Below are 11919 nucleotides of genomic sequence, written 5' to 3'. Positions count from 1 at the left end.
TGCCAGCTCTTCAGTTTTAAAAATGCCAGCCCTTCTAAATCAAAATGGGTATCTGGAATGCAGTTGAGGATCCTGAGGTCCACATCTCATGATTCTCAAATATGCCAGTGAGGGAGAATGTGCATGACTTTTTTATTATAGAAAAAAACTGTTATGTGGTTACTTTTCTGAGTCATTCCGTTGTGAAACTCCCCCCAACCCGTCCTATGAATGTTGTCCCCTGAGTGTTTAGCTATGACTTAAAATAAATTTTGTTTTGGATTGTTTCTTAGCATATGGTTAAATAGAAATTTTGCTGTATGAGAATGACTGGGAATGTTGCAGTGCTGACATTCTCTTTTCACGTGATTGTATAAACTCATGTGAACATGCAGTCTTCACTCAGGCATGTTTCAGCCAAAAATAATGTCTGAGGCAAGAGTGCTGTGCAAAGTCCGGTGTGAGGTAAAAACAAGCAAACCAGAGTTTAATTCTACTGTGTTTGTGTGTGTTTGTGTGTGTGTGTGTGTGTAAAACAGATTTTTATTTTCTTGAACTTAATTTATCATTAAAATCATTTTTAAACACCATACTAAATTAAGCAGGTAACCTAATAAAATGAATTTAAAAAACCCAACTGTGTCTGGCTTGCCTGTTATATGTATCTTACCCTTTGAGATTCTCAATAGAGCAACCAGATACTGTAAAAATGTGCTGGTTTTTTATTTACGCAATTGATTATAATGAACTAATCATTGCGACATGACTAATATCGGGTCTTAGGGAAGGAGTAAACAATCAACACAAGCTTCATCATGTTAGAAACTGTGATCTCAGAAGTTTTTGCCAATCACTGGACTTTTAATAGGTAACAATTTGACAGAAATGCCGTCCTCTCATGAAGTTTGTTTACTCTGGGCTATTCCTAGGCATATGTTGCTTCTAAAAGGCTCCCTATTTTTCACTCCCATTTATAGGTCTCATTTTAAAAGTTAACTTCACAAGGTTGCATCTTAAATGCTAACTAATAACCCTTCAGGCTACCGAGTGTATGTCTAGGATGTTGAATATGTGTTCACACACTTCCACTAGAATTGGCTGTCCTTTCTACTTTAAATATGTTTTACTCTATTAAAAATAACATAATCATCAGGAAGAACTTTCTGACAGTAAGAACTGTTTGACACTGCAGCAGACGCCAACAAGAGGAGGTGGACTCTCCTTCCTTGGAGGTTTTCAAGCAGAGGTTGGATGGCCATCTGTCATGGATGCTTTAGTTGAGACCCCTGCATTGCAGGGGGTTGGACTAGATGACCCTCAGGGTCATTTCCAACTACAGTTCTATAATTCTATGTTAATTGGCTTTCTTTCTAAGTAACCCAAGTCCCTTTTTTGTGTGTGTTGATGCTTGGATTTATGGAAGCAGGTAAACTCCAGCTGGCTTCTATTCCTGCCACTGATATGATTCATGAATAGTACAAGCACTGCTTGTATCTTGCTGTCTAAATCCTAGACAGAGAACGATAGAGTTTATCACTGTCTTGAACATTGTCCTCTTTTAAAATTAGCTGATAGAACCATGAAGTAGTATTCTGGCCATTCTTGTGTTTCATTATTCCATCTAGTTTATATTTAAGGATGATATATAGTGGACTTCTGGAAGCACTTTCACACAGAAAGATGGGAGAACTTTCAGAAGACAACATATGAAATGAGAAAATGCCACATTGCCCATTTTCCAATGGAAATAGCTGTGTGAACTGGTGCTTTGAAGCTTAGAATTCTTCCATTACGTTTAGAACAAAGTCTAAGGATCCTTCCCTCATTAGGGTTCCATCTGTCACACTAGAACCATCAAAGTTGCTCGATGCCCAGTCAGTGTTCCCTGCATATTAAAATATTGTGCTTTCACATCCAGTCTGCGAATCCAAATTCTGTTGTGTAAATAAAAATTAACTGGAACATGTTGTGTAGTAGTAAGAACAATACAGTTAAGGCAATAACTTCCCTTCATGTGAAATTACCTCACAGGAGCTCTGTACTTTTGTGTTCTACTTATGCCCATCTTTTAGATATTATATAGGTGCAGGATATTTGCTAGTATTAAAGTTTTGAGGTTTTCCCCAGTATCTGTGTTAGGCTATCAGCTTTCAGGCCACAAATAGTCCCCCCCCCCATGGAAATGGACCAGGAAAGGTGTGACACAAGGCTCACACATGTCTGACTTTAAGCTTGGTTCTTTACTACAGCTAGTGAACACTGAAGATAACACAACACTGCCGTTGGCTGGGGTTTCTGACAGTGACTGCTTTGTACTGTGTCAGAGCAATGGTCCATCTAACTCAGTATTGTCTACACTGACAGGCAGCAGCTCTCCAGGGTTTCAGATGGTACATTTCCACCCCTACCTGAATATGCCCAGGATTGAACCTGGGACTTTCTAGATGTAAAGCAGATGCTCCACCACACTGAGTTATGGCCTTTCTCCACATAACTAATAAGGGTAGCTTCTCATGCGAATTTAGCCATGAGTGTTCAGATATTTTTTCCTCTGCTATGGCTGCTTCTCACTGACACTACTGTGAATTTATGTAAATGCTTCGGGATCATGGCTTACTTTTCTTCTCCATTTTGTGAAACTAAGCTGTTAGACCTTTGGACCCAAGCCACTTCTGTCACATGAGTGGAAGGCATGTGTGTGCATGTTTGTGTTTGTGTGCGTGCTGTGTCTGTCTGTCCATAGACAGCCTCCTTATGCTCCTTGACATGCCATCCTGGAGCGTCCCTGACTCTGGAACCAGTATGCATAGGGACATGGGGGCTGCAGATGAGGGAGCATTAGCCTTTGTGAGAACCATGACTAAGCTGTGTAACTTGCTGGTACTTGTGGCAATGGAGTCTGCAACACATTATAGGCAATCGAGCATCACTTGACTCCCATCTTTCAATGACTGCAGAAGTTATTGGATGTTGGGGAGGGTGGAACGCGTGAAGAGAGAACACAACAAAGTGTTGACTGGACTGTGAAATAGTGCTGATGCATCCCCAAACCTCGTTTTCTATTGACAAAGTGAATTAATTGCCTTTGTGAACTACACATGTGACACAATAAGCTCCTAGTTTGTTGATGTTCAGCCACCAAAACCTGAACTGTTGGCAATTAGCATGACAGGGTTTTTCAAGCTATCACGTGAAGGAAGCTGAAAAACAACCTGAGTCTGTGCACCAGTGTCATTTATTGATTTAATTTATATCCCTTTTCTCCAAGGAACCCAAGGTGGTTAACATGACTGTCCCTTCCCTGTTTTTCCTCACAACAGCCCTGTGAGTTAAGTTAAGCTGAGAGATGACCCAGTAAATTTCATGGCTGAGTAGGGTTTTAAACCCTGGTCTCCTAGGTCTTAGTCCAACACTCCTGTGGCTATGATGTGCATAGTTGATGGGGGAAGAGAAATTAGAGAAGATACTGAGTTATTATGTGCAGGTTTTCAACAGTGTTTTCAGTGTGAGGACTGAGGGATGTGATGAAGAGTCCTGAGGTCCAAGAAGGATATGATATGACTGGAAACCACGTGAAGAAATGTACAGGGGAAATAAGTGAAGGGTGAAGGTGAAGTATGTGAAAATAGTCTATTCTAGGGAACGAGATGATTGATGTCTCCTCTCTAGAATGGCATTAGCATTGTCCCCTGCCCAATGCTAAACTGGACTGCACAGGACCAAAAGCTTGTCTGGAAGGAGAGCTGAAGTCTTCACTTTAAATGTGTTGCTGCGTTACAGCTTCACTGAAAGACTGAAACGCCATGTATTTTTAATGTCTCCAAAGGTCACGTTTCTTCCTGATTGGCCTACTTCCGTCTGTTCCTTTCTTTCTCCGTGCAATGTCTGAGCTGCTTCTCTACCCAAGTCATGAAATCAAATGTCAGAAACTACTCGGCCACAAAGCAATCCCATAGGGACGCCTGACCCACTTCTGTAAATATGCATCTGGTTTAGGTTGTTGGCTTTTCTTATTCCAAGGGTACATACAGATGGATCTTTACATGAGGGTTGCCGGGGCTTTTTCTCCCACAGGTCAAGCCCTGGTTCCCTGCTCCCATTCCTCTCATGTTTGACAAAAAGTACTTATCACTTAGTCAAACACTGAGCTCAATGATCTCTTTTGCTGCTCCCACCAGTCTTCAGGTAGACTAGCTACCTGTTTAAAAAAAGAAGCCAGAGCATGACTTCATTTTAAATAAGTATTATTGTTATTTCCTTTTTTAAAGTATGCCACACTACTCTAGGGGTGGGAAGGAGACAGATTTGTCACACCACAAGCACCAACCAATATCTGTTGTGTGCAGTCGATTTTGGTTGGCAGAACTTATTTCTCCAGTGCTCAGAACGGAATTGTATACTGTATAGAACATGGTGAAGGTGCTTCTCCAGCAGGTGAGCTGTTTAAACAACATGTCTGTATGCAACTCAAAAAAGGACTAAGTCTTAGTTCCCTGGCATCATTTTTAATAGTGGCAACAGAAGCACAAATCAAGAAGCCAGAAAACCTTTCTTTGTCAAGTCGTTTCACCACTCTCCTGCTTTCTATCATCTAAACTGGAAGGGTAGTTAGTTCTGGTTCTTGTTTATTTATTTATTAAAATGTCACATTTTAAACCTGAGCTTTCAGGAATCATAAAATAGTGTATGTGGAAATGAAGAATTGGTCAACTTGTGATATAAATTAGAGATAAAAATACAGATTTGCAGTCACAGAGTTGGCTAAACGTTTTTATTTATTTCATAACCTGGCTGTGATCCAGAAAGCATCATCTTGGCATTGCACAAAGGTATATACACGTGTGCAAAAAATGCTCTGTGGAATGGAACAATGTTTCTCTCTTGTCTGAAGCAAGGCCATTCCAATCAGTTGAACAAATACTATGAGTGAATAGGAGTGGCTGTTACCTCCACTTCAGGAAAGGGGAACTTGCGGCCTTGCAGCTGTTGGACTCCCAACATCAGCCACTACCAGCATGGCCTATAATTACAGGTGAGGGAAACTGTAGTCCAACAACATCTGGAGGCCCACAGGTTCCTCATCCTTTTCCTTATTAGATCTTTAACCTGAAAACTCTGGGAAATCCTAATGCTTATGGGTGGTATCCAACTAAATTTTACTCAGAGGAGACCTATTGAAATTAATAGACCTAACTTAGCCATGTTCGTTAATTTCAGAGTGTTGGCTCTGAGTAAAACTTAGTTGAATACCCTCTGGTAATTTTCACGTGGAAACTGATAGGATTTGAATGTGTGTTTTCTGCAAAAAGCGTGTCTAGTGAATACACATTTGTGCAGGGGTTGTTTTTTTTAGTGTGCTGAATCTAGCTTCCTTTGTGTGGCTACACTTATGTAAGGCTGTGCATTGCTGAATGTTCTTGTAGATGGAAATGCTTTGAGGTTATTCTAACACTGATCTTTCCCCCCCAAAAAACAAAAACAAAACTTAAACTGAAAACTGTAATTTTGCAGCTGCTGAATTCACTGCTCCAGTGACTTCAGTGAGCTCCTTTGGACCATGTGTGACATCAGTCAGAAGGCCAGCAGTGGTCTTTTTGAATCTGCTACCTCCTTTCCCAAGAGTATTTTTCAGCCCAGCCTATGCAGCTATTTCCTCAGTGATGTGAATTGATTAGTGCTTGTCATTTGATGTTCAAAATGGTGCTGGAGAGTTGGGTGTTAAGGTGGTGAAAAGCTCCCTCATTATTACTCTTATTTATCTGTGCTGACTGTGCTCTTGGAGTTTTTTTCTGGTTTTGTCATGTGGCACTGGCATGCTTTGAGGGCTTCTAAGGGTGTTCCATTTCAGAAGAATCCCTCTTCTTAGGTTCTGCTTTCTTGGTGTAGTTCCTCGATCAATTACAGCTAAGAAAGTGGGGGGGGGGGGAGTCCAATAAATCCCTTTATGGGTTATGTGCCCTGGTTATATATTCATTTCAGTAATTCAAATCTCTGTTGAGGTATTCAACCAGATAATCTTCATTTTAGGTTAACTATTTATTTGCTGGTATTAAAAAGGATTCTGTTGCCAGTCATCTCGGCCACTCATTTGTTAAGTGGTGCTTCTAGTACAGTAATGTTTCAATTTCCAACACTGGCCATTGTGTGTGCGTGCAATTTTTGTTTGTGAGGCTTACAATCCCTGAATGGTGTGTATCAGTTAACACCTTTATGATGCTGTGTATCCTGTTGCTGTAGGAAAGCTGGACAATTATTGTACTGTTTTCTGAAACTGCTGCTTAAAAGTAAAATTAAAAAAGATCAAACTTTTTCTCTTGGAGAGTTTTAAAAAATTTTTTTGTGTGAACTGTCATGTTAAATAAATATTCTAAATAGAACTAAATCCATTTCTCCAGTGCCGTGAGGGTTTTGTTTATGTGTTTAACTTCTATTTCTGCACTTCACAACATTGGCTGGATGTAGAGAGGTACTTGTCTCCATTTTTCAATTTGAGAATCAAGAGTACACCTATCCTGGTCTACATACTAATTACTCATTGACCTTAATTGGCTGTTTTAAATGGGCTTGTGAATTCTCCTGCACAAATCCAGATTGTGACACATCAATATCATGGAAAAAAAATATTCTACAAGTTTTCTGGTTAACACTCGTGACAGCATGGTAAAAATCTACCTGAAATTTCACCTCAAAGAAACCCTGAAAAATCTAGCCCTCAAGAGCTAGGATAACATGTGCAGGTTTAATGTAATAACATATGCACTAAACTCCCAGATAGAGAGCCCACATAGGTCGTAGAAACTTTTCAGCACCCTAGAGCCAAGCTGTTTTTGAAGTCTGCTCAAATCTTTTTTTTAAAAAAAATAATATTTATTAAAGGTTTAAAGATTACAGAAAAAGGAGAAAGAAAAAAATGAAAAGTTAAACAAAACAAATCAATACCTTACAATACATAGAAAAAAAAAGACAAAAAACAATACAGCAAAACAAAAATAAAAACAAAAACAAAAGCACATCCAATATTTCCATATCTTTGTCTTTCATTTACTTGTTTCATCGACCTCCTCACACCTCCCTTTTTTGTATTCTAATTCAATTAGCTATTTCAGCAAATCCTTTCCATCTTTCTCAATTTTTGTTCTATAATTTATCTTAACACAATCTAACCTTAAATTTTCCACTTTGGCCCATTAACAATCTATTTTTACTTAATTCTTTATAACATTTCTGCTAAAGCCATATAACTTCATTCCAGCATCCTTCTAACATTCATTAATTTTACAGTATTTCTGTAAATAAACTTTAAATTTTTTCCAATCTTCTTCCACCTGAACTCTGCTCAAATCCAAGCAGGAGGGTACTTCAATATAATTTGATAAAGCTCCAGCTTGCTTACCAAGTTTAAAGTCAGGACCCTCCTCTCTCCCTCTCCCTCCCTCTCTCTCTCTCTCTCTCACACACACAATTCAGAAGACCAGGCAGGCAGATATTGTAGATGTTTTCCATCTGGGATAACTTCCCTTTAATGTATTGAGTTGGACTAGAAGATCAAGGTTCCTTTTGTGAAATTGAACTGGCTCCTTAGTTTCTCCACAGATAGTCTTAATGTTGAATCTTGCTATATCAAGAAGGCTGGTGCCATGCATCACTAATGCAGTACCATTTAAAGGCCATTCTGCTTCCATGGAAACACAGCTACGCAAGACGAATGTGCGTGTGCACATCCCTACAGACTCCGGGCTCATTGTGTGATGCCAAGATAGTGACACAGTCACAAGTTAGCCATTTATCACTTTCAGAGCCTCACACCTTCCCTGTGGGATTTATGCTGGAAAACAGAGCAGCCAGAGCACTATGTCTTAAATTCTCCTGAATTGTCTGAACTGGGAATTTTATGTGTTTCATTTGAGTGACAGCTGAATAAAACAACTGGGTAACCTGGACATGTTCTGCATTTCCCCTTTTCCTAAATTCTTTCTTAAACACTGGGTGGTCTCCCCCCCCCCCCCGAAAGCAATAGTCACATGGTTCATTTTGGAGCTTGCTTCTCTCCATCTCCCCACCTTCAACAGAACAGGCGACTGCCATCTGCTGGCCACTTGTAATTTTTTTCCTGGTTGGCATAGTTAGCTCTGCCCACCTTATGACATTAAAAAAAGTGGGTGTGGATTATGATTTCACTGTGATAGTTGCTGTATCAAAATACCAGAACCAGCAGGATGCAATTATGTTTCCCCACCATAAAGTGCAGAAGGAAGAAGAGGCATATCCCAGACCCAAGGATCCTCTATGAACCTTTGCAGTGATGATGGTGCAATAGATGTAATACATTGAGGGCCTTCACTTGGAGAGATTCCAAATCACTTACTTAGTTACCCATCACTTTCATTCATTCAGTTTACACTGTGCCTTTAGTGCAGAGTCCTAATGCAAGTTACTGCATAAATAAGGGGGGACACGTACATTAAGATTAAAACAAGAGCAACTGAAAAGCAATTCTATCAGAGATTTAAATTCTGGAAAGCCAAAAAGGCTTTTTACTTGGTCTCAAAAAGACTGTAGTGCAAGAAACAGGCAAGCCTCCCTACAGAGAATGCTTCACAAATGGGTGCCACAACTATGATGCCTGTCTGCATGTGTCACAGCTGCCTTGATGCAGATAGCAGGAACACCTGTAGGAAAGCTTTGTGGACCATTTAAGTGTATGGGGAGGCTCATTCTGAAGTACAGTGGTACCTCGGGTTAAGAACTTAATTTGTTCCGGAAGCCTGTTCTTAACCTGAAACTGTTCTTAACCTGAAGCACCACTTTAGCTAATGGGGCCTCCTGCTGCCGCCACGCCGCCAGAGCACGATTTCTGTTCTCATCCTAAAACAAAGTTCTTAACCCGAGGTACTATTTCTGGGTTAGTGGAGTCTGTAACCTGAAGTGTCTGTAACCTGAAGCGTATGTAACCCGAGGTACCACTGTACACCTGGATAGGTACCCATGCCATTTAGGGCTTTTGAAGGTAAGCACTCACAGGTCAAACCCTGCAAGGAAATGGAGCAGAAGCCAGTGGAAAGTTTTGAGCACTGGCAAAATACACTCCCACCAACGGGGCCCAGCTAGTATTCTATTGACCATGTTTAGAACCAATTAATTTACTGTAGTCCATTCTGGAAGTTACTGAAGCATGGAAAACTCTTTCTAGACAAAACACACTTGTGTTGAACCCCTGGCGCAAGAGATTTCATGAAAGGTACAGTGAAAATGAACCATAAATTTCAAATGCTGGGACTACAAAAAGTAAAAAGAAGGAATAACAGTAAATTTGAAAGCATCCCAATACATTTTTCCACTATCCCATACTTCCTTTGGGAATGCCAGAATGGCTTACATGGGAGCTTGCTGTAGACTCCCTTTCAGTACTGATGAGGTCGAAATACCTTTTTTAAAAAATCCCACCAAACTTAAGATATTATTGCAAATGTTTTAAGTGTTTTAATTTTGAACTGCAACCTGCCCTGGGACTGGCTGGTGAAAGGCAGGTAATAAAATTTAATAATATAAAATAATGGTTGGCTACACAGTGCTCTGGCTGCAATACACAGGAACAATTATACTTGAAGCACCTCCATTGGAGGTCAATTGACTGAGCATTAAGATGCAGCATTTCTTTCAAAAACACTGTTCTTGTTTATTTAAATGAGGTAAAATAAGAGACTCAAGAACCTCTTGCAGCAGATTTGTATCTGACTTTTTTAATGCATTTTCAAAATATAGTTTCAGCTAGGTACGGGAAAGCCACTTCCAGGCCTGCCCCAGGAGGTGGGGTTGCGGGCATCACGCCCTCCCCACGTGAGCGGGGGCTGGTTTCAGCCCCCGCGAGAACAGGGGAATCCCAACCGTCCACGCCTCCCAGCCAGCCAATCGGCTGGCTGAGGGGGGGGCGTGGCTTGCCCTATTTAGGGCCGGAGCGGAGGGGGCTCGCCCTCTCTTCTCCAGCTAGCCCCCACGTTTTCCCACCCTCCCTCCCTTTAGTTGGGCTTTAGGTAGGTCTGACTTTGCTATGGACTTCGGTCTGTCGCCGCAAGGGGCATGGTAGGAATTTTTCCCAATTGGCAATTTACAGCCTTTTGGTTTTTCGCCTACCTCGTAGCAACTCGTCACAACTCTCGGCATTGGCGGTAGGCATTGGTAAGAAGGGGTTAAGAGGATGTGTGGGGGGGGAGGAACGCCATCACCTCCCCCCAGTGAACGAAGGGTGGTCCATTAAAGGACTCTGGGGGGCGTGGCCCTGTCCGAAGCCTATGGAGGTGTGGGCCAAAGGCACGCCCCGGAGCGGTGACCCGGGGGAGCTCCTAGTCGACGTGCCTCGGCGGGAGACTCCCCCGATTAGTGTTAACCCTTCCCCGTGTCTCCAGCAAATGGGCTGGAGCCGGATAGTCGATAGGACCAATGCCTAAGCCAATGCCTCTCATTCCTGAATTCAATAAAGTTGTGGCCTAATTCGCCCAATTGACCTTAACTATGGTGTCTCGTGTGTTTATTTATCTTGGTGGGGGGCGGGAACTCGCCACGCAAATCACGACATATGGAAATCAGAGGCCAGATGATGCTCTGCAATCCGTTTGTTCTCTTATGAAGAAGCTCTATGAGTGGCTATCTCAAGACTGAGCAAGGCACAAGACAAACTCTCCTCCAGGATTATTTTTCTGTCAAAATGGCTACTAGTCATGATGACTATGCTGCCTCCACAGTTGGAAGTCACAATGCTTCTGAATATCAGCTGCTGGAAAATCACAGAAGAGGGTGTTCTTGTATAAGAATCCTGCTTGTAGGTTTCCCAGAGGTTTATCTCAGTGGCAGCTTTGTTTGGTAGGGAGAGTGGAGCCTCATGTTGATTCCACCACCCTCAAAATGAGAGGCCTAACCCGAACAAAACTTTTACTAGACAAACTTCTAGCACCATTCGGAACGGAGGAGTGGACAGATGCAAAGGACGCCTGGGAGGGAAAAGGGAATTCCAACAGGCGCTGCTTTTGTCAGCCCTGCTGCGTGACAACTGCACCCCTCAAGTTCCCACTACGCGTTGGCGTCTGCGCAGTCAGGCTTACAGTAGAGAAGCGACGGGGAAGCACTGGCGATGGACGGGAACCGGCTTTCAGCGAACTTCGACCCGCTCCAACCCTGCCGCTTTCTCCTTCCCCTTGTAAACAAACTCACGCACACGTGCAAGCGCAAACCGAGGTCCCAGCGCGCACGTGCCTTCTCGGGGCAACGAGGGAGCGTGTTTTGGCGGCGCCTTGCTCTTTTTACGGGATGGGACACTCCATTTTGCCCCCACGAGGGCGGGATCAGAAGCCTCTTCGCTTCCCACCTCACGCTAAGTTCCTGTCTAGCCCATCTCAGAATCCATGCGCCTTCTATCACTTCCTTTCCCTACTAGGCCGGTGCTTGGGGGGGGGGGGTAATCCGAGATCCCCTTGGCACGGAGAAACAAATCGCTCGGGGCTCCGATCTTAATCCTCGCTCCAACCTCCAAGCTATTTTGTGCCGGTCGAAGAGGAGTCTACCGTGGCACGAAAGTTCGCAAAACAGTGCGCACGGTCATTTTTCGCATCCTCTCGAATACACACATTAACAGATCCCGTGGCTGCGTTTCATAGGATATCACATTGCCTGCTGGCGCTACTTCATACTGGGCGACGCTCCCCTCCCGCGCAAAGAGGAGCCCAGTCGCCGGGGGCTCCTGAGCAGCAGCCTCCCACCCGCACGGCGCCAGGCCTCCCGCCTACCACGTTCCCAGCTGCAAACTCGACTCCCTGCAGCCATTCAGCCTGAAAAGAGCGTCAGGACCTATCGCGGCTCGCCTCTTTCTCCCACGCCGCCATCGGCCCCTCCCTTGGCCCCGCCCACCCGGGGTGTCCCCGCCCACTTTCCCCGCCTCTCTCCTCCTCA

The 11919-nt window shown here is 43.1% G+C and overlaps 1 long non-coding RNA gene across 1 annotated transcript; it reads right to left on the bottom strand.

Annotated features, from left to right (window-relative positions):
• Positions 1-476: 476 nt before the first annotated feature.
• LOC310760475 lies at positions 477-6459 on the bottom strand. Its single transcript, XR_014546994.1, has 2 exons — positions 4849-6459; positions 477-4770 (listed from the first exon to the last, which is right to left on the bottom strand). It is a non-coding gene; the product is annotated as an uncharacterized lncRNA (long non-coding RNA).
• Between the last annotated feature and the right edge of the window lie 5460 nt (positions 6460-11919).

This window comes from Podarcis filfolensis (assembly GCF_964270895.1).
Source record: "Podarcis filfolensis genome assembly, chromosome: 1".
NCBI classification, from domain to species: Eukaryota; Metazoa; Chordata; class Lepidosauria; order Squamata; family Lacertidae; genus Podarcis; species Podarcis filfolensis.
The sequence above is the reverse complement of the archived record's forward strand: the minus strand, read 5'-3'. Positions and strand labels throughout refer to the sequence as shown.